Source organism: Eurosta solidaginis, chromosome 2 (assembly GCF_040869045.1).
Source record: "Eurosta solidaginis isolate ZX-2024a chromosome 2, ASM4086904v1, whole genome shotgun sequence".
Classification (NCBI taxonomy): Eukaryota; Metazoa; Arthropoda; class Insecta; order Diptera; family Tephritidae; genus Eurosta; species Eurosta solidaginis.
This window is the reverse complement of record NC_090320.1, coordinates 108,367,567-108,391,239: the sequence shown is the minus strand read 5'-3', so window position 1 is coordinate 108,391,239 and position 23,673 is coordinate 108,367,567. Positions and strand designations below refer to the sequence as shown.

The following is a 23,673-nucleotide window of genomic DNA, read 5'->3' as shown; positions in this document are numbered from 1 at the left end:
TACGCTCTGTCGCAAAATGTGTTCGGACCGTTTGGATATTGTTTTTTGCCTTTCGCAGAGGCGCACAGCAATGAGTTCTATTCACACAACGTACAAAAGATGCCTCTGTTGCTTGAAATTTTGAAATTCCCCGAATAAACATAAGCTTTTGCTCCGACGTTCTTTCTGAAACAACGCCGCAAAGGCTATTTGGTTTTTTCTTTTTTGTGGCGAAATTTTTGCAACTCTTTTTTAGTTTACAGAAAATAATTAAAATTTATTTGTTTTTTCCTTTAAAATTTGCCACAAAATCCATTAAAAAATGAAGAAAATTCACCGAAATAAAATTTCTTCTGATGAATTTTTATTTACTTTGACGTTTAACCCACGCAATCGCTTGCATTGTGCCAGCGAACCACCCAATTTGTAGCTGTGTACCTGAAATAAAAGAATACCTGAAATGAAATAAAAGAATAAAAAATTAGTAAAATTTATTAAAGTATCAAAAGGGAACGATACTAGTATACTTACCCAGCACATTTTTTCTTCATAAAGAAAATTCATTCAAAAATGTCTGTATACTCCTTTCCATGAATGAATGACATTTTTGAATGAACGAATCAAGGTTGCCTCTCGATGACATTTGCTTTTGTCTTTTCTTACGCCGTAAACACATCGCGCGCGACCCCATGGGATCACAAATCGGATCCGCGGGATCCAGCAAACTCGAGTGTTAGTACCCGAACAACTGTACTTTTGTTTCGCCAAATGGAAAATTTTGTTTTACTTTGACAATATGGTGCATAAAAACATAATCAGAATCAGCTTTCTCGTGACAAAAAAAAGTGAACCACTCTAGACCGAAATAATTTTCGATTTTTATTTTCATTGTTTTTTTTGTTAAAGGTTAGTGAAAAAAAAACAAAAACATGTCAAACTCCCTAAGCTTTGGGGAACAGTGGTCTCGCTTTCAGGATAGAAATTGTTTTTATGTTTTTTTGAAGTTCCGACAAAGTTTCGTCAGTCCTTTTAGCCTGGAACCCAAACAAGTCCTACGCGAGCTAGGTAGGTGCCCGACACACCCTACCAACCACTATGGTTCGGGACACAAAGACAAAACAAACAACCAGAGAAAAAAAAAAGAAAAACTTTGTCCATTCACCGGCCAAAAATTACAATTTATTTGTTCAAAAATATATTTACACCCCGACAAGGCAGAGACCGACGTAATCCCGCTTACTGCGAGCTATGCTTTCGCTGGCGATGCAACCCCAGCGAGGAAGACGAGGGGTATCGCTTCCCGCAGCTGCACTTATAGGGTGCGAAACCCATGTGGAGATTGAGGTGGGCCTTCAATGTTGTAAAGCAGCTGAGCGTGTGCCCACGCACTCGGCACACAAATTCCTGGCCGCCCGCGGAGTCGGCGCGCACCCAAAGGACCCCCTCATAACCCCGATAAAAACGGGTGTACCACGAGGGTCCCTCGTCATAATACCGCACCTTCAATATGATGCGATTATAGTTCCGCGGCACATTCAAGAATGTAACGCGCAGATTGGGACGAAGTTCGAACGATGCCCTGAAACGAAAAGGGAAGAAAGTGGTATCATTATATTATGGAAAATGATCCCATAACCAAAAAAAGGGCCACAATCCGTATACTCAAATTTTTTTTCTCGGATAAAACTTGCAAATTCGCGTGTCACGCTACAAATGCCGGTATGTGCACAGACTCAGCGAGCATAACAACACTAAAATACAATGCTGCCAGACAAACCGCAGCAAATGAGCAAAACTAAAAGCGCTGATCACATGAACAGCGGTCGACGACAAGCTGAATTTCACACAACAAAATATGAGAAAAAAAAACCCGTAACTAACTTTCCATAGTGAAGCCTTCTTCTAAACTCCAACTTAGCTTAAGACTGTCTCTTAAACTACGAAGAAATAACTTTCGAAGTTTTATTAGCCTAAACTTAACTGCGGAAAAGCTAATTGGAGATTATGATAAAATTTTCAAGATTAATAAAAATAACCAAATGAAAGTTCAGAAACTTTTATGAAATCATAATTCAACCAAATGAACTTTATGAAAAAAAATGAAACACATCAGAATGCAGGTCGCGTCAGAACTCAAACGTGAATGTCCTCAAACACTTTCGCGACATGACCATTATGTGTCGTTACGCTGCCAAATTGGCAGCACCGCACAGCTGCCTCACTCCAATGAGTTGAAGAGTTATCAGCTGATAGCTCTACAAACTGCCACACCCGATAGTATAGGCTATTCCCGCCAGGGTTGTGTTGAAATCAACAAACACCCCACAATTTGGGTTTCTCACATAACATGGCCCAAATCAACCCAAAGAGTGTTCCAAGGCAGCGAATAAGGGCCTCTTTACATTCATCGCACATCATATAAGCATGCAGTTGGTAGATTTTCATATCAGCACATGCAGTTGGTAGATTTTGGAATTTGGTTACGATTTTCGCTATTCGTCATGAGCTTTCGCATACAATTAAATGCTTCATTTGGTTGGCTTCTCACGCTTCTCGGAGGAGAAAATTTTTGGCTTCCAAGCACCGCAAAGACGGTGATAGGGGTGAATCGCTCCACGCAATGATAAATATCTACTAACTTAAATACGCCATGATTTGGGTGGGTGGCTTGGAATCACGTCCGTTCCAACCTCCCACGCTTATCACCAAAACAGGTAATTTTGCGCGGGTGGCTTGGAACCACGTCCGTTCCAACCTCCCACACACCGCAATCTTACTGGTTTTGGTAACTATGCATCAGCTGCTCGAAATCACGGCCATTCCGACAGCACCAACTGATAATATAATACATCATTTACAAAATATATGCACTGTAGCGAAAACGCGCAGCACCCAACCAACCTCACGGCCACTCGCCCTGGCACCTCAATAAGATGCCACACGTCCTAAAACAAAAAAAAGGCAGTCGCCCGAGAGCGACACGATACGTTAGACGCTGGAACGGAGACGTCGGCCTCTTAGTCCAGCCCAGAAAAACCTCAAAACCTCGAGTCTGGAATGGAGACCTCTGCCTCGTCGTCCAACTAAAAAAAAAAAAAACACAAATCTGGAACGGAGACCTCGGCCTCTTCATCCGGAACAACAAAAACCAAAGAATAACAAAACATGGTGCCATTCTGGAACGGAGACCTCGGCCTCTTCGTCCAGCCTTACTGGCCATCGACTATACACATATTACGTTCTGAATTTCTATATTTATGTATAATTCAATGGCAAGAAGTATTCACTTATAACTGTTCATAACCGCTAATTTTTTCATCTTAGCTCAGGTGGCATGCTAAGCAAGTCGGAAAGGACTCCCGCCCATTTTGCGTCGCAGACGAACTCATTTAGATTACGTTTAGTGTGAAGTCTTATATTCATTTTTCTCGTTTCAGCGGAGGTCATTGGCGGAAAACGATGTTGCGTATCGCAAGGGGGCCCGGCATGTTTAGGCAGAATGCCTAACTTTTCCGCATCTGTTTGCGATCCCCCCAATGCAACTCTGCGAATCGATACTCGATACTCGAATTAATTTGTAACCACCCACACCGGAGGATTTTGCGAGTCAACGGTTGTAGCTTGCTATACAACCGGCCTCTTGGATTTCAACAGCCGTACAGCTCACATCTGCCGCCAGCGTTCTCTGCCGTAATTGTTTGCGTTTATTCAGGTAATATTGTAACCTTTGCTATTTTTACATTTACCCAATAAATCATATCTATTATAACGAGAAATTTCGTATTCTCTTATTTTATTCCAACCCGCTTATTCCCACTGAGATCGACCCCGGTGCGCCCACCTACCTCCAGGAGCACACGCACCCCGGCCGAACAAACGCCAATCTCCGTAATCCGTCTAGCGCCACAACCAGCGAACCATACAAGCCAAAATTCCGAAATTTTTACTTGTCAAAGGGATCCAATGCAACAAATGCCCATTTGGTCGATGTAGCACTACACAGCGAACCCTTTCCATCTAGCTCAAAAGCTATAAAAAACAATTTCAATAATTCATGCAGCTCTAGTACCAGCCAAACACATAACCAGTTGATTGATGTACCTCCCTCCAATTCCAATTCAACAAACGCCGACTTCGTCGATGTAGCACAACACAGCGCGTCCTTTCCCTCCACCTTAAATACAACGAGTACCGTTTTGAGTAATGCGGCTACATCCATAACCAACGAAGGAACATTCCCTATAACGAACGAAAATATAATGGCGATACTACAAACAATATTACAGAAGCATATCGACCTGGAATCTAGATTGTCTAAGATCGAAGAAAAGGTGCATAGTGAAGTATTGAACTGTTATTTGTGAAACCCTAGTAATTATAGCCGCAATACCTTGAATCTCATTAATTATTATTTATGCTATCATTTCAGCTTCCAGAATTGGCAGAAGTCATGGCTCAACATAAAGTCATGCGTGATTCAAAGAAAACGCACAAAATAGTATGCCATATCAGCGGAGAGACGGAAAATGATACTCACACCGAGCTCTCTATCGTTATGCCACTAACATTGCTGGATTCAGTTTATGACATTGATAAAAAGTTGGATTCAGATGATTACCAAGAATCAATAGTACTTTTAAATATTTTTAATTATGTTTCATAACTTAAATTGGTGGTTTTTCGTTATTTAGAAATCATATATCTTTATGCTGAAAGGTGCATCATCAGACATTATTGGAGTAATGAGACAACTTTTCTCTGACAACGTTCTGTTCTGTTTTATCTGGTACGGAGTACATGGCAAACGGTCTTTATCTTAACTGAAACTCGTGAACAGCGTACTTTTTGGTACTGCAATTTAAATTGTTTTAAAATCTCATTACTTACATTGTCCATTCCTACTAATTTAGATGTTTTCAATCTGCAAGGCAGGATCGAATTTGAAGACACCATGAGAAAATGTTTAACGCTGAGCCACAACCGGCATAGACAAAGGCGGTATCTGACAAATAAATCCAGCTCTGCAACAGCATAAACCTACATACCTGAGCTAAAAAAAAAATTCCTGATAGCAGCGTTTGATCAAGGAAATCGGACTGTTGTATGATATACATGAATATTTAATATTGAGACTATACACATGCATGCCTAAATACGTGAATCCACAAATTTTTGCTTATTGCGGTATCCCTCTGATAGTTTTCCGCACCAAAACATGCCAAGAGGAAATCACTTGTTATTTTAGTTAAATATATTCACTTTTTTCTTATTGTAAGCTTTTTATTCTCTTTATTAAAAAATATTCAACAATCGCGTAAAGTTTGCAACGATTTTTAAAGCAATTTAATTGCAACGAATTTGTCAATAATTTTTAACCAAAATTTATAAACTAGATGTATAACAAAAAAATATTTGAAATATAAATATTTGTGATGAACTTAACTGAAAGTACCAACACCATCAACTAAATGGTCCTTATACGAATAACGAATTTGTACAACAAACGAACAACACACACTGAAATAATCTTAATTAAAAACTATATAAGAACCTAATGATTCTAAGTTTTTTCCTACGTTACTATTCTAATGCTATGTTCAAGCAGAAAAATAAATTGAGGTAATTTCGATTTAAATTGAGTGGTGTTCATACAACTCAATTTAGCTTACACGATAGTAATTTGATAGATGGTTGGCTCATCTCTACAGTAACAACATACCTTTGTTCAGACTGTCAAAATGTGCGTGTTGGTATTAGGCGAATGGAATGGAATGAAAACATAAGACTTTGAAATTTTTGTATGTTGTAAGAAAATGTGTTCAATGTTTTGGTTTCATTTTGAGGTTGCCATCTTCTTTTGACAATCCCTACTCCAGTGAAATGAAAGAAATAAAATCAGTTGATTATATGAGCCAACCACATAGCTCAGCCATGCGTAACTGACGTTTAAATCTACTCAATAAACACACTTTACAATGTTGAATTTGCAATTTGAAACAATTTATAACGTAATTTTTTTAAATTGGCAATTTATTATTACAATTTATTATATGACAAATTGCGTAATAAATTGCCCAAATGGTATAAACTGCCAATTTGGTGTGTGTTTGAACCTAGCATAAGCTTTTTATGCTCTAATTAAAAAAAAATGTTCAACAATCTCGTAAAGTTTGCAAGATTTTTAAAGCAATTCAATTGCAACGAATTTATCAATTATTTTAAACCAAACCTTATAAACTAGATGTATAACAAAAAAAATATTTTGAATATAAATATTTGCTGATGAATTCATAATTCAAAACAAAAAATTACTGTGAGCGCCAACTTTTATTATTGCAAAATCACAAAAAAAAAGAAAATTGCATAAAGTACCCTCAATGTCAAATTATTCCACTGAATGTATATATCCATTCTAAACTAAAAAATTTCAAAACTTAAAAAAAAATTTTTAATCAGTATTTAAGTGTAAAGCAATCCATGAAACTGAACTGAATTGAAATTTTGAACTTCCGTTGTAACTTTCGACCCGCAATTGCAGCTCTCTGAACTAAAATAAAAATGGTCGCTACAAGACAGGTACCCGTTACATAACCGATTACTTAGTCGTTACCAATAACTTGGTCACCAATTATCGTCTTAATGACTTTTACATTGCTGTCAGGAAAAAGGTAACGCATGCGCTCTCTCAAAAAAGTGTACATGTGACTCGCTTTCTCGCTCTTACCTATTGTGTTTTCGACATTCCTTCTAGCTCGATGTTATTTACATTTTTAAGTTACCTCATTAGGTATGTTTTCGTTATCGCTAACCAAAACATATGCAACAACAACAACACGGGTAACTGGCCTATCGGTTACCCATACCGGTTACCTTCTCTCAGTTCGCTTTTTATATGAATGAAACGCGTCCCTTTTGTTTAAATAATATTTAATTATGAATAAATTATGTATACAATGGTTTTTACAAATAATTTCCTTAATTTTCTAGCAAACCTTACATATGTGCATATTTATATGTACAAACTACATATGTAAAGACATAAACTCATTCGTAGTCGTGCCCTTTCTGAAACCATTTTGAGTTTCGAAGCTCACACTGATTGTGCTCAATTTTTCCTGCGGGGGTGGTGGTGTTAGTATCAGTTTGCATAGATATGAGTGTTGTAGATATTATACCGGAATATATGCAGCCCCATTTCATGCTATCAAAGTCGATTTGCGGGTGATGTTGAGCCTTTGAACTTGACCCTTTCCCATAATATGCGTGGTAGGGCCTTATATGTGATATTAAAAAGGCCGAGGGACAGTTGTCGCAGTTTTCTTGTAGTTTGAGCAAATGTACGTTCTTCTTACAGCCACAGCTGGAATATTGCTATGCCCACATCGTCAAATCGAATTACCTAGAATGAAAAAGAAACGAATATCAGTAAGGATAGATAATAAGTTTTTAATATAACCGGAAGTGCTTAATGAATACAAGATACTCAAGGGGATTTCAGATAACCAGAATCAGGACCTGTAAAGTAAATTCAAGTGAACCTCCACCATGCCAAGGCATTTTCCCGTAGCGGGGGTACCCGAAGATTATAACAAGGGATAATTGATAGATGTTGCGGTAATAGATAGTAAATTAGGCGTGCTACAAAAATAAAAACGAATAAATGCAGATGACTGTTTAATCCATTATGCGAAGTTCTTTCAATGGATGTGCAAATTGAAACGGGCAAAGTACTGCTAAAACTGCTTTCCCCGAGTAACCCGGGAACGAATTGATATGACTACGTCTATTCTTCTTTAGCAGCAGTGCCGAGCATCAATTCCCTTTTGGACGCGAAAGTAAACGTTTGGTTGTCTGCAAGTTTATCATATGCCAGTACAGAACATACTCGTTTGCTGGATCTGAGCAGTACATCTAATTTTCCCAGATTTTCTGGGCTCAGCGAGGGTATCCTCCTGAATGGTGCATGTGTACCCTGCTGCCTTGCCTGGCCGCTCACCCAACAACACCAGGCACGACGGAACTTGCCTTGCGACACCCAAAGTGCACTCACGCTTATCATGGCTACAGCGGGTTAGTGGGCTTAGAGTATACCCGTGATAGCTATGCCTGTCGTAAGAGGCGACTAAAATACCAAATTGATTCAAGGGGTTTTGTAGCGCAATCCTTTCAATGGGTTGCCAGCGCAATATATAGCATCTCCAACCCAATTGTCAACGTCATCTACCCGTGGCGAATCCTGTTTCTTTTACAGCCGAGGCTCTGGCGACCTCATATTCCTTATGGATCTACATTTGAAGGCGCTTAGATAGCTGACATCGCTTACTTAACCGGTAGATTCTAAAGTAAAAACCAAAACACAAAATATAGGTTAGGTTGAAGTGGCCGGTTCATGAGGATCTCACATAGACTGAATGAGTCCGTAGTGTTACCAGAAGTTTGTTTTAACGACCAAGCTGAAAACCCTATCAAGAACCAGGACCTATGTTATAAAAAAAACTCTGTCCTCTTGACAAATACTAGAAGCTTCCTAGGACTTAAGCCACTTGCTGCTTCTAGATCTGACAGCTTTATCACTCCTAATAGCTGGAGCCTTAGCCTGGCAAGCGCAGGGCACGATATTTCTCAGGGGGCCCGGTATTTCTCGGGGGGCCCGCGATTTAGAGGTACTAAGACATTTTTTTTAATCCAGGAGTGTCTTTAGTTGTTCCATTTGGAAATGTTAAGCCGAATTTCAAACGCAACGATTATTGATAATGATTTTTTACCTGGTCCCTCGAACAGTGAGGTGACAATAAAAACATCAAACAAAAATATATGTTTACATGAATCCGAAATCGTAAAGTTTTCGTGGTAACACTGATGAAGGTTCGCCTTCAAAAAGCCTTCCAACAATACTACCAACTCTGTATCAAAGTCTAGATTATTTAAACGACTTCGATATCGGTACCGTGAATAATGAGTTTTTGCGATCTGAAGAAGTTAACGAAATAATTCGTCGATGTCATCAAAAGTGCCCTGTTATTTTTCCACGTGATTGTCATGACGAGGCATTTCCTACCTCGTTGTTAAATAGAATCTTGCCAAATGGAGAGAAAGTGGAGCGCCACTGGTTGGTGTGGAGTGCCAGTAGCAATGCTTTTTATTTCCTACCATGTCGTCTGTTAAGCACCAATACTTTAAATCGACCTAAAATTTGTTGTCCTGGCGAATATTCGAAATTCCAGGTATGAAAGAAGCTATATGCTAAACTGCCATCACACGAAAATACTGAAGATCACATTAAATGTTATATTCAATGGCGATCTTTACAAAACCTAATTCGAAAGGAGGCTACAATTGATACACTTATCAATGAACAGCTAATCACTGAAACTCAAAAGTGGAAAGAAATTTTATATAGAATTTTGGACACTATTTTTTTTCAAAAAGCGAAAGAATGGACATTTTTTGGGCATCTAAGATCTCATAAGCCATTATGATCCGATACTTGGAGATCATTTGGAGAAAGTTAGGATTTCACAATAGCAGCACAAACGTTTACGAGTTCACTATCTTTCCCCAGACATTCAGAACGAGTTTATAGAAATTTGTGCAAAGCATGTGAGGGAAACTATATTAGATCAAGGCAAGAAAGCTAAGTATTTTGCTATTATCGTTGATGCTATGCTTGATGCTAGTCACGTTGACTACGTTCATTTTGCGCTCACTCCATTTCAATTCGAAAGCAACAAATTTACAATTCCAGAACAGATATTGGCTTTCGTGAATTGTAACCAAAAAACTGCTCAGAAAATCGCTGATCTAATTTGCCATACATGATTGAAGATTGTCGTGCACAAGGGTACGATAACGGCGCCAATATGAAAGGAGCTTACAACGGAGCACTACGTCACTTTCTCGACAAAAACTCGAATGCTGGATAATATATAATTTCTGGATAAAGTGTTACGCAAGCGTTGTTGCTCTATTCTAAAAAACAGGCAACGCCTTTACGGGGTATTTCGTTCTTTTGTGAAAATTCTTGCAAAAGCGTTACACTTTTACCCTGTATAAAATGGCGGTGTGTCAGTGCAACTTTGTGAAATTCTGAATTCGCTCTTAAGTTCCACATATACTCTGTTAATATGAGTGAATTTGGTGAGTTGAAATGTTCTTTGTATGCACTATAAATGTTGACCATTTTCTGGGGTAGGAGTAACTCTATTGTTGTTGTTGTTGTAGCGATAAGGTTGCTCCCCGAAGGCTTTGAGGAGTATTATCGATGTGATGGTCCTTTGCCGGATACAGATCCGGTACGCTCCGGTACCACAGCAGCATTAAGGTGCTAGCCCGACCATCTCGGGAACGATTTATGTGCCCACATTAAACCTTCAGGCCATCCCCTCCCTCCCCATCCCAAGTTCCATGAGGAGCTTGGGGTCGCCAGAGCCGCGTCTGTTAGTGAAACAGGATTCGCCGCAGATAGGTGAGGTTGACAATTAGGTTTGGGGAAGCTATATATTGCGCTGGCAACCTGCAGGGTTGCGCTACATAGCCCCTGGAATCTGATATTTTAGTCCCCTCTTACGCATACGACAGGCATACGGCGATGTTACTGGCATTCTCAAGTACATCAACAAGTTCGAATGTATCTTGCTGTCCTCAATTTGGTTCAAAACCCTACCATTAATGAAAGAAGCGTGGTCCTCCAAGCGAGAGACGCCACCACAGATGTTGAGGTCCGACATCTAGAAGCCTTATTAGCTGATTTGAAGTTGATCAGGAACCAATGGGAAACAATTTTAAACGAATGCAAAACAGTTGCTATTCAATTGAACATCTCGCCAAAGTTTCCGGACATTCGAAAGAGAATACCCAAAAGGCGTTCTGAAGATAATTTAAACGAGATGATTACGGATGATTCAGAGTCTGATTTCAAAAACAATACATTTTTGGTGATCGTTGCTTCGGTAATCACTGGCATTACTGAACGATTTGCAGCTATGAGAAATTTGAACGAAAAGTTTTCCTTTTTGTGGCAATTTAAGACATGGATGAAACTACGGTTCGGGCGAGCGCAGCAAAATTTGTTGAAAAATACAAGTCGGATATTTCTCAAAGCTTAGAATGTGAAATAGTTCACTTGAAACACATTTACGAAGCAAATTTTGATAAAGGTCTGTCACCATTGGAATTGCTAAATGCCGTCTATTTTCAAAATATGTATACAATTTTCCCCCAATTTTGTATTGGTTTACGTACCTTTTGCACTTTACCTGCCACTGTATCTAGCGCAGAACGTTCCTTCAGCGTCCTTTCAAGAATGAAAGACTTTCATAGATCGTGTTCATCTAAAGAGCGAGTTTTAGGACTTGCCACGCTTTGTGTTGCATCCGTTTTGGCAAGACAGTTGAATTTTGATATTATTATAAAAAATTTTGCAGCGAAAAAAGCAAGTAAAGCTACTCTTTGATATCCGAACATTCTAATTGAATAATTAAAATTTATAATCATCATTAAATTTATCAGAAATGTATGAAAATGTTACCAAATAACTAGAAAAGATTATTCGAAATAATATGTGGCTGTTAAAAGAGAATTTTATTTCTACGTTACAATAAAATAAAACAAATAGTAAATATTCTGTGTTAATTTTATTGTCAGCTCTTAGCCAAAAATCATTTAGTTGATGTGGCAAAAATTTTTTTTGATGTAATCCATCAATAATGATTTATGAATGAAACGTCATTAATTCACGTTAATCAAATGTATTAGTGGATTTTTTATAGGGGGCCCGTAAATTTTTTTAATCCCGGGCCCGGATTTTCTCTCTACGGCCCTGGTTCGAAGACGCCAGAGGTGATTGAAGCCAGAGTCTCCGGACCCAGAGCCAATATATCAGTACTTCTAAAAACACATACGAGCAGCTTTCAAGCGGAAGTATTCGCCATATGTTGGTGCGCTAAGCTGAACCTTCAGCGCTGATACTCCAATGAAACAATTGCCATACTCAGTCAGACAGTCAGGCCCCACTAAAGGCAATTGTGGCGTTCGAAATAAAGTCAGCACTGGTCCTTGGGTGCACAACGTAGTACTGTTGCACTTGGTCCCAGGCCACAGGGGAGTATAGGCTAATGAGCAGGCGGACTCTAGTGTTTAGTTTGTTGCGTCCCTCCCACAAATTATCATCCTCCCAGCAGATCCATGCAGCGGGTCTGCGCCATACTCTCCTCCTCCGGGAAGGTATCGAACCCAATCCGTGTCCTCCTGACCCCGGTCATGAGAAATGGTTTTGTTGCGTTTGCCGGAAAAGAATCTTTTTAGGACGGTCATACTCTTGTCAGTGTGTCACGTGCAAGGGATGGTTGCTCTGGGCTTGATCCCAAAACCCGACGTCCTCGTAACTTTTACAAACATTTTGTGGCTTCTTGTTGTTCACGCCCTTATTACATTATGAGAAAATACGGCACCTGAGAACACAGCCGTATGAAGCTGAAAAACACAAGCAGGTCCTGAGTGAACTCCACAGACAGGCGTCGGACCTCTATGCCAGGAATTGCCCGGTGAATCCTGTACTCAAAGAAAAAAACTAGCAGAGTAGAAACGCACTCTCCATAAGGAAACGGGAGTCACTCTAGCCCAACTTCGATCTGGATACTGTAACAGGTTAAACTCTTACCTATCCAAAATCAACCCCGACATACAAAACATATGTCCTGCTTATAATGTGTCCCCACATGACACCAACCATCTCTTTAGCTGTATTGTGGAATCAACGCCTCTAACACTCCTCTCATTATGGTCCACCCCTGTTGAAACTTTCTGTTTCCTTGGACTCCCGTTAGAGAACATTGATGACAATTTGTGATCTGTCGCAGCTATTGGATGGGGCGAAGCACTGCTACAACAAGAGCAGGCGGACAACCCGGAAAGAGAGGCAGAAACTGCATGACCCATCGATCCCGAGCCGTTCCTGTCAGTTGGCTCACAGGGGCATTTATTAGGAGAAGGGGAGGAAAGAGAGAAGAACACTGGAGCAATACGCCAGGTTTGAGACAATCTAAGTTACTGTTAGGAAGTTATAGCACAAGTCGCTACAGGGCAATAATAGACCTATCGAAAGCTAACCGAAGAACCCCAAGAGCTATTCTTACAGGGCATTATAGACTAAGCAGCCGTATGCAGAAAGTGGGCATACTATCGAATAACACATGCCGATTTTGTGATCGATCAGCAGACGGCGGACCATATCCTCCAAGAATACGAAGCAATCTCAAAACATAGGGCTTAGTTTATGGGCTCACCATGGCCAGTGCATTCCCACATTTAATCCCTCAAGCCAAGAACTCTGCTAGGGTTCATCAAAGAAGTCGGCTACGATGAGGTGCTGTGAAGGAGATGTGCAAGTCACTGTGCAATCCTCAATAAATTATCTATCTACGTTCCGGTAACAAGCACCACTGAGGTACTAACCCGACCATCTCCGGACCTATTGATATGACTACATTGAACCTTCTAGGGCTTGAATACTAATAATGACCGCAATGCGAAAGTCTGCTAAAATTTACCATTCTCCATGGAATGCTACATATATAACTTCCCACGTTTTGAATCAGTAATGAAAAGAGCAAAATTTACTAAAATTTTAACTGGTTGTGGGTAAGGTGTTGATGTCCTCTCTTAACGCAATGTAACGGCAACGGCGACGCTGGGAAAATAATAAAAATCCTATAAATCTACTGATCATAATTAATTAATCCCTCCCTTTCTATGCAGTTGTATGCATACATACATATGGGTTTTGTTCTCCAAACGCTATTTAAAGAAATCAATTGGTATTTACATGAACTTCGAACTCTTTGGTATTTGTCTTCTTCAGTTGATTATCAACAAAAGCATGACAAATTATCACTAACAAATTCATACATGTTGTTTATATATTTAATATGGTAGGCAATTTACTTACCCTTTCTGGTGCGAAGATACTGGACAATCGGGCCTGACTAGACGAGATTTATTTTGCTTTAACATAGCGTGCTTAACGCGAACCATATCATGTTAGGGCACAATTTCGACTATGCAACCAATCAAAGAAATGTCGTGCTTGTAATATTGCTATGATAGCAGCAGCAGCTCCCGGTGGCGGCACATAAACAACAGTTGCATGCGGATCAGTTGCATTTTTTGCTTCGGCTACCTATTCAATTTTAATTCACTTTACATTATCTACTATTGCAATTTTTAATCAATACAAATCAATATAAATTACCGAAGCAAATACTGGCAAACCAAGATGCGTAGTTCCACCCTTTTTTGGGAAAATACATCCAACCACTTTTGTACCGTATTCCAAAGCATATTGTTTGTGGAAAGTACCTTGTTTACCGGTAAATCCTTGGCAAATGACACGTGAATCTGCATTTAATTGTAGGTTTCTTGTTGTTTTGGCATATCCTGAGCTGAATCGCACCCCGGCAGAGATGATATATATTAGAATAATATAACATTTTTTTTATTATTTAAAAATACACATACGTATAAATGAAAAGCAGAGAGTAAATAATGTTGCTTTGGTTGTAGCGATAAGGACACTCCCCGGGAGCGATTTAGTATGACCACCTGAAACCTTCTAGGCCATCCCGTCGATTCTATACAACTTTCAGATTCTAAAAACGGATCTCGACACGCGTCTTTTGGATCCACCTTTGTTTAGGTTGTGAACTGTCTTGAAAACGTTACCTTTTTTGGTTTTGGAAATCGAATCTTCCAGTTCCAATTGGTGGCAAGAGGACTTGGCTGCCTCTAGTTAATGCGCCAGGTTAATTTAGAAGTGCCTAAACAGCTAACACACGTCACACCTAAAAGCCCGTAGCACAAGCACTTTTTTAGTTCTTTAGTTTAATTACCACAATTATAGTTTTTCATCGTTTTAAAATGTTTCCCGGAATAATTAATAAATTGTCGTATTAAGATGACGCTGTCATTTCGATGACAGCAAGAAACGTCGATGTGTTAGTGGAGAGCGAAAAAAGCTTTGAATGTGTGGGTGAACTAGTTACTTCCGTCTTGTAGGGGTATAGCATTTGTCAACTTACTATATCATTAATTAATTAAGTTTCCCTTAACTTTGTATGCATACAATCGTACACAATAAAATTTGTATTTATGTCTCACCAACAAGACTGAAAAACTGTTCCTTCCTTATGACTTATATTGAATAATTTACAACTATTAGAAATAATCTATTATAAAATGTTGAATAAAAGAAATGTTAATGGAATTGAACTAAAGAAATGTTTTATTGATATAGCAGTTTTAGTAAAGGGTAAGTCAATTTTCAGATATAATCCAAGTAAAAAAACGGTCGTAAAAGTGGTCAAAAGGTGGTCATGTAAACGTAAAAATACTGTAGAAATACTCGTGAAGTTACAGGTATATAATTTAAAAAATGACAGCCATTTGACAGTTAACGTGAATGTAAGAACAATACAGCACTGTAGTTTGTTTACATTTCGATTACCTAATACCGTATATGTGTAAGCAGTATGGGCAATCACATTAATAGGTACGATATGGAATAGACTAGTCACAAAAGTTCCCGATAACCTGTACAAATGTTACTATAGGTTTTACGTGTTCCATCGTCACAGATTTTAGTCGTTTCATTAGCCAATTTACAGGTACACTTTTTGCTATCGACAGGTACTCCTCACATATCAAAAACCCACATTGCGCATTCACGAGTTCAAATTGCTTCGTTCTGCGGATATACGTCATAGCTGACTCTTGAGATAATAAAAAAAAGAGCTAAAGGAAGAAGGCCAACTGAAACGTCATAAAAAACAGCTCCTCTAATGTTTCCAGCCGCAATGCGCGATCTTAATTAGTGATTTATGGGTACTCGTTACCTAATCGATTACTTAATCGTCACCGATAACTTGGTCACCAATTATTGTTTTAATCAATTTTTAATTGAAGTCAGGCAAAAAGTAAGGCATGCGCTCTCACCAAATAGTGTACGTGGACTCGCTATCTGTTGTTGTTGTTGTAGCAATGCTCGCCCCACCTAATAGCCGCGACCGATCACAAATTGTCATCAATATCCTCTAACGGGAGTCCAAGGAAACTTGTCGTTTCAACAGGGGTGGACCATAAGGAAAGGAGTGTTAGAGGCGTTGGTTCCACATTACAACTAAAGAGATGTTTGGTGTCATGTGGGGACACATTGCAAGCGGGGCATACATTTTGTATGTCGGGATTGATTCTGGATAGGTAAGAGTTTAACCTGTTACAGTATCCAGAACGAAGTTGAGCAAGAGTGACACGCGTTTCCCTGGGGAGTATGCGTTCCTCTTCCGCGAGTTTTGGATACTTTTCTTTAAGTACTGGATTCACCGGGCAATTCCCGGCATAAAGGTCCGACACCTGTTTATGGAGTTCACCAAGGACCTGCTTGTGTTTTTTCACTTCATACGGCTGGGTTCTCAGGTGCCGTATTTCCTCAAAATGCTTACGGAGATGACCCCTTAAGCTCCTAGGCTGGTTCATCAATAAGATGTCTGTTGGGATTACCAGGTTTCTGGGTATTCAACAGGAACTGTTTGGTCAGCATCTCATTTCTCTCCATGATGGGGAGTATTCTCGCCTCATTATGCAGATGGTGTTCTGGGGACATAAGAAGACAGCCCGTGGCGATTCTGAGAGCAGTATTTTGGCAGGCCTGTAGTTTCTTCCAGTGGGTAATTTTTAGGCTTGGCGACCATATGGGTGACGCATAGCACGTAATCGGCTGGCTAATTGCTTTGTATGTAGTCGTGAGCGTTTCTTTATCTTTTCCCCAGGTACTGCCAGCGAGGTTTTTCAGTATTTTGTTACGGCTCTGAATTCTCGGAACAATTGCGGCTGCGTGCTCACCAAAATGTAGAATCTGATCTAACGTCACACCCAAGATTTTGGGGTGTAGGAAAGTCGGTAGCGTAGTGCCATCGACGTGGATGTTCAAAATGGTCGACATTTGGGACGTCCATGTTGTAAATAAGGTAGCGTAAGATTTAGTAGGTGATAATGCCAGGTTTCGCGAGGCGAAAAAACTGGAGAGATCAGGGAGGTAGCCGTTTATTTTATTGCATAGCTCATCCATCTTTGGGCCTGGGCCTGTGGCCATTATTGTACAGTCATCGGCGTAGGAAACGATTGTGACTCCTTCCGGTGGTGAAGCTTAGATATGTAGAAATTAAACAAAAGTGGGGGTTGGACACCACCCTGTGGCACCCGTTGTTTAATTCTCTTTGGTTTTTATGTTTCGTTTCCTGCCTACCACCCAAATAATTTGCGGTCCACCTTTTAAGACATGGAGGAAGGGTAGACCCTTCCAGGTCTTGCAGTAACGAGCCATGGTTGACCGTTTCAAAAGCGTTTGATAGGTCTAGCGCTACGAGTACTGTTCTATGATGGGGGTATTGATTTAAACCCCAATTTATCTGGGTGCTAATGGCATTTAGCGCGGTGGTAGTGCTATGGAGTTTTCTGAAGCCATGTGGGCTAGCTGCAAATTTGCTTGGAAATAAGGGAGCAAAATGGCTTCAAGCGTCTTTGCCACTGGCGATAGGAGACATATCGGACGATACGACTCACCTATGTTAGCTGGTTCCCAGGCGTAGTTCGCGTCCGACAGCACTTTGTCGCCAAAGGCGATGGAAACCTTGCCTCTGTGCTTAGTCGGATTCGATAGGGACTTTACGGTGGACCAAAGTTTACCAACACCGGTAGAGAGTTTACAACCTCTTAGGTGCTCCTCCCATTTCGCCCGCTTGTGTTCATCCACAAGCAATCTGATGCGTTGGTTTATATCCCTTATTTGGGGGTCGCCTGGATCAAGCTGTCTTATAAAGTCACGTTCTCTCGCTAAGTTTGCGGCCTACGCCGGGAAGTGGGGCCGGATTTCGGGAATTCTCCCGGCGGGAATGAAACGTGCCGAGGCGGATTCAATGACCTTACGGAAGGCACGCTCCCCTTGGCGGGCATCAGTCGGGATAGAGAGGACAGCAAAGCGGTTATCTGTAAAGGATTTATATTCTTCCCACTTTCCTTTTTTGAAGTTTATGAAAGTGCGTTTTTCAGTGACGATGAAGTCGGCGGTACGCTCGAGCGAAATAAGTATGGGCAGGTAGTCGGATGCCAATGTTAACATCGGCTGCCAGTTGACGCAGTTTACGAGTTCTGCGCTCACGATTGAGATATCTGGCGAGCTGTGACAACTTCCTACCATACGTGTGGGGGTGTCTCCGTTTATTGTGCAGAACGTCGTTTCTTCTATTTGATCCGCCAACATCTCACCCCTACTGTCCACCCGCAAGTTTGAATGCCATAGATCATGTTGTGCATTGAAATCGCCTAAGATAATGCGATTGTTGCCAGTGAGTAAGGCCATGATATTAGGGCGGTATCCACTGGGGCAACAGGTGGCAGGAGGGATGTAGATGTTGATGATTTCTAGGTTTGCATCGCCTGACCGGACAGATAGGCCTTGACGTTCTAAGACATTGTCCCTGCGGTCGATGCCAGGATCAAATATATAATATTGCACAGAGTGGTGTATGATAAACGCGAGGCCGCCTCCATTTCCGCTCTCGCGGTCTTTCCTGTGGACATTATACCCAGAGCAGGTCTGCAATGCAGATATTGCTGTGAGTTTAGTCTCTTAAATCGCAGCAATGTAGATGTTGTGCCGTTTCATGAAATCGACTATCTCCGTAATCTTCCCAGTTAGTCCATTACAGTTTAACTGCAGAATTTTGAAGTGCATAAGGGGAGACGCCGCCACTCTGGGGGTGAGTGACGGGTGACTACGCCTGAGTAGTGGAAGGCCAGGACGCAATTGCTGTTGTGGCCCTGGGACTGGGCGTCCTTGGGCAAGCATTGGGGTACCCGGATGATTTGGGTTTGCGACCTGGCAACATGGCGCGATGAAACCCGTTGGGGGGTTGCCGTCGCGGAGACCAGAACATCTAGGAAAGTGGCACCACCCAAAGCAGGAGCTGCCTTGGGCGGATGTCGCAAACCTATATATTCTGTGATGGCAGACGGTGCAAACAGAGGTAGGGACTAAGAGTCTGTTTCCCTGACCTGCACGATTGCTGCCGGAAAAGAGGGGGAAGACGCTTCCCAAGGCAGTCGGTTCTATGTACCGGAGCGACTCGGGATTTTTCCCGACCAAGGACTGTCATTTCAGTGTGACCCCATTTAATTTGTTTCGTCCCTCCCACAAACTGTCATCCTCCCAGCAGCTCCTTGCAGCAGGACTGCTACATATTCTCTTACTCCGGGAAGGTATCGAACCCAATCCGGGTCCGTCTCCTGACCCCGGTCCTGGGAAATGGTTTTGCTGCATTTGCCAGAAAAGAATCTTTTTAGGACGGTCATACTCTGTTCAGTGTGTCTCGTGCAAGGGATGGTTGCATCGGACAGGTTGTTCTGGGCTTGCTCCCAAAACCCGACGTCCACGTAACTTTTATAAATCTTTTGTGGCTCCTTGCTGCTCACGCCCAAGGGCGTCCCGTAGTCTACGGCTAAGCGCCCCCCACTACCTTCCAGCAGCCCGCTGCTCAGCAAGCCACAACAAGTACCCGCTGCTGCTCGCGCCCCACGGCGCCAACAACTCAAACAGCTGATACCACTCATAAGTACTACCTTCGTAGTAGAGCTGGTAGTAATGCTGAGCATCAGCCCCTGCCCCCGTCTTCTTCTCCGCCCCTCTTTTCTGGCAGCAATCGTGCAGGTCAGGGAAACAGACTCTTAGTCCCTACCTCCGTTTGCACCGTCTGCCAGCACAGAATATATAGGTTTGCGACATCCGCTCAATGCAGCTCCTGCCTTGGGTGGTGCCACTTTCCTAGATGTTCTGGTCTCCGCGACGGCAACCCCTCGACGGGTTTCATCGCGCCATGTTGCCAGGTCGCAAACCCAAATCATCCGGGTACCCCAATGCTTGCCCAAGGGCGCCCAGTCCCAAGGCCAAAACAGCAATTACGTCCTGGCCTTCCACAACCTAGGCGTAGTCACCCGTCACTTACCCCTAGAGTGGCGGCGTCACCCCTCATGCACTTCAGAATTCTGAAGTTAAACTGTAATGGACTAACTGGGAAGATCACGGAGATAGTTGATTTCATGAAGCGGCACAATATCCGCATTGCTGCCATTCAAGAGACTAAACTCACAGCAAGATCTGCATTGCGGACCTGCTCTGGGTATAATGTCCACAGGAAATACCGCGAGAGTGGAAATGGAGGCGGCCTCGCGTTTATTATACACCACTCTGTGCAATATTATATATTTGATCCTGGCATCGACCGCAGGGACAATGTCTTATAACGTCAAGGCCTATCTGTCCGGTCAGGCGATGCAAATCTAGAAATCATCAACATCTACATCCCTCCTGTCACCTGTTGCCCCAGTGGGTACTGCCCTAATATCGAGGCCTTACTCACTGGCAACAATCGCATTATCTTAGGCGATTTCAATGCCCATCACGACCTATGGCATTCAAACTTGCGGGCGGAAAGTAGGGGTGAGATGTTGGCGGATCAAATAGAAGAAACGACGTTCTGCACAATAAACGGAGACGCCCCCACACGTATGGTAGGAAGCTGTCATAGCTCGCCAGATATCTCAATCGTGAGCGCAGAACTCGTAAACTGCGGGAACTGGCAGCCGATGGTAACATTGGCATCCGACCACCTGCCCATACTTATTTCGTTCGAGCGTACCGCCGACTTCATCGTCACCGAAAAACGCACTTTCATAAACTTCAAAAAAGGAAAGTGGGAAGAATATAAATCTGCAACAGACAGCAGCTTTGCTGCCCTCCCTATCCCGACTGATGCCCGCCAAGGGGAGCGTGCCTTCCGTAAGGTCTTTGAATCCGCCTCGGCACATTTCATTCCCGCCGGGAGAATTCCCGAAATCCGGCCCCACTTCCCGGCGGAGGCCGCGAGCTTAGCGAGGGAACGCGACCTTATAAGACAGCTTGATCCAGGCGACCCCCAAATAAGGGATATAAACCAACGCATCAGATTGCTTGTGGACGAACACAAGCGGGCGAAATGGGAAAAGCACCTAAGAGGTTGTAACCTCTCTACCGGTGTAGGTAAACTTTGGTCCACCGTAAAGTCCCTATCGAATCCGACTAAGCACAAAGACAAAGTTTCCATCGCCTTTGGCTATAAGGTGCTTTCGGATGCGAAAAAACGCGGGGGCGCTTTCTGCCGCCAAATATATAATGCATCCTACGGTGGACAAAGATAGACGGAGAGCCAATAGACACGCACATAAACACAAATTCAGCGCGTCTCCAATCACCATCACCGCTAGAGAGGTTGAAGACGCCATTGGTCGCGCTAAACCATCCAAAGCAGTGGGCCCAGACGGCATAGCCACGCCGATGCTTAAAAACCTAGGGAAAGAGGGTTTCAAATATTTAGCGCATGTCTTCAACCTGTCTCTTTCCACCTTTGTCATACCCGAGAAATGGAAAATGGCCAAGGTGGTCCCGCTACTAAAGCCTGCGAAACCAGCTAACGTAGGTGAGTCATATCGTCCGATATCTCTCCTATCGCCAGTGGCAAAGACGCTTGAAGCCATTTTGCTCTCTTATTTTCAAGCACATTTGCAGCTAGCCCCTCATCAGCATGGCTTCAGAAAACTCCATAGCACTACCTCCGCGCTAAATGTCATTGGCACCCAAATAAATTGCGGTTTGAATCAATACCCCCACCATAGAACAGTACTCGTAGCGCTAGACCTATCAAAAGCCTTTGATACGGTCAACCATGGCTCGTTACTGCAAGACCTGGAAGGGTCTACCCTTCCCCCATGTCTTAAAAGGTGGACCGCAAATTATCTGGGTGGTCGGCAGGCATCGGTGCAATTCAGAAACGAAACATCAAAATCAAGGAGAATTAAACAAGGGGTGCCACAGGGTGGTGTCCTATCCCCACTTTTGTTTAATTTCTACATATCTAAGCTATCTTCACCACCGGAAGGAGTCACAATCGTTTCCTACGCCGATGACTGCACAATAATGGCCACAGGCCCAGGCCCAGAGATCGATGAGCTATGCAATAAAATAAACGGCTATCTCCCTGATCTCTCCAGTTTTTTCGCCTTGCGAAACCTGGCATTGTCACCGACTAAATCTTCCGCGACCTTATTTACAACATGGACGCCCCAAATGTCGACCATATTGAACATCCACGTCGATGGCACTACGCTACCGACTGTCCTACACCCCAAAATCTTGGGTGTGACGTTTGATCAGGATCTACATTTTGGTGCGCACGCAACCGAAATTGTTCCGAGAATTTAGAGCCGTAATAAAATCCTCAAATCCCTTGCTGGCAGTACCTGGGGAAAAGATAAAGAAACGCTCATGACCACATACAAAGCAATTAGCCAGCCGATTACGTGCTACGCGTCACCCATATGGTCACCAAGCCTAAAAACTTACCACTGGAAGAAACTACAGGCCTGCCAAAATACTGCTCTCATAATCGCCACGGGCTGTCTTCTTATGTCCCCAGAACACCATCTGAATAATGAGGCGAGAATACTCCCCATCAGGGAGAGAAATGAGATGCTGGCCAAACAGTTTCTGTTGAATACCCAGAAACCTGGGCATCCCAACAGACATCTGATTGTCGAACCAGCACTGCCTAGGGGCCTAACGAGTCATCTCCGTAAGCATTTTGAGGAAATACGGAACCTGAGAACCCAGCCGTATGAAGCGAAAAAACACAAGCAGGTCCTTGGTGAACTCCGTAGACAGGCGTCGGACCTTTATGTCGGGAATTGCCCGGTGAATCCAGTACTTGAAGAAAAATATCCAGAACTCGCGGAAGGGGAACGCATACTTCCCAGGGAAACGCGTGTCACTCTTGCTCTACTTCGTTCTGGATACTGTAACAGGTTAAACTCTTACCTATCCAGAATCAACCCCGACATACAAAATGTATGCCCCGCTTGCAATGTGTCCCCACATGACACCAACCATCTCTTTAATTGTAATGTGGAACCAACGCCTCTAACACCCCTTTCCTTATGGTCCACCCCTGTTGAACCGGCAAGTTTCCTTGGACTCCCGTTAGAGGATATTGATGACAATTTGTGATCGGTCGCGGCTATTAGGTGTGGCGAGCATTGCTACAACAACAACAAGGGAGGAGAAGACGGGGGCAGGGGCTGATGCTCAGCATTGCTACCAACTCTACTACGAAGGTAGAAGTTATGAGTGGTATCATCTGTTTGAGTTGTTAGCGCCGTGGGGCGCGAGCAGCAGCGGGTACTTGTTGTGGCTTGCTCAGCAGCGGGGCTGCTGGAAGGTAGTGGGGAGGGGCGCTTAGGCGTAGACTACGGGACGCCCTTGGGCGTGAGCAGCAAGGAGCCACAAAAGATTTATAAAAGTTACGTGGACGTCGGGTTTTGGGATCAAGGCCAGAACAACCTGCCCGATGCAACCATCCCTTGCACGAGACACACTGAACAGAGCATGACCGTCCTAAAAAGATGAAATATTTAAATTTATAAAACGAAATGTTTGTGGTTTGAATGTCTGAACATCAATCAATTTATTAAACAAATTCTTTCTCTTTTATAGATAAATTCTTAACCTACACATTCATAATTACCTTAATACTAAAAATATGTACATTTATATTAACA

General features: G+C 42.4%; 2 long non-coding RNA genes across 2 annotated transcripts; one reads left to right on the top strand and one right to left on the bottom strand.

The window, feature by feature from the left end:
• Positions 1 to 3,084: 3,084 nt before the first annotated feature.
• On the top strand, positions 3,085 to 5,468 carry LOC137240140 (uncharacterized). Its single transcript, XR_010949611.1, has 4 exons — positions 3,085 to 4,310; positions 4,409 to 4,609; positions 4,671 to 4,827; positions 4,890 to 5,468. It is a non-coding gene; the product is annotated as an uncharacterized lncRNA (long non-coding RNA).
• An 8,569-nt stretch (positions 5,469 to 14,037) lies between these two features.
• Positions 14,038 to 15,007, bottom strand: LOC137242309 (uncharacterized). Its single transcript, XR_010950181.1, has 3 exons — positions 14,494 to 15,007; positions 14,228 to 14,412; positions 14,038 to 14,155 (listed from the first exon to the last, which is right to left on the bottom strand). It is a non-coding gene; the product is annotated as an uncharacterized lncRNA (long non-coding RNA).
• Between the last annotated feature and the right edge of the window lie 8,666 nt (positions 15,008 to 23,673).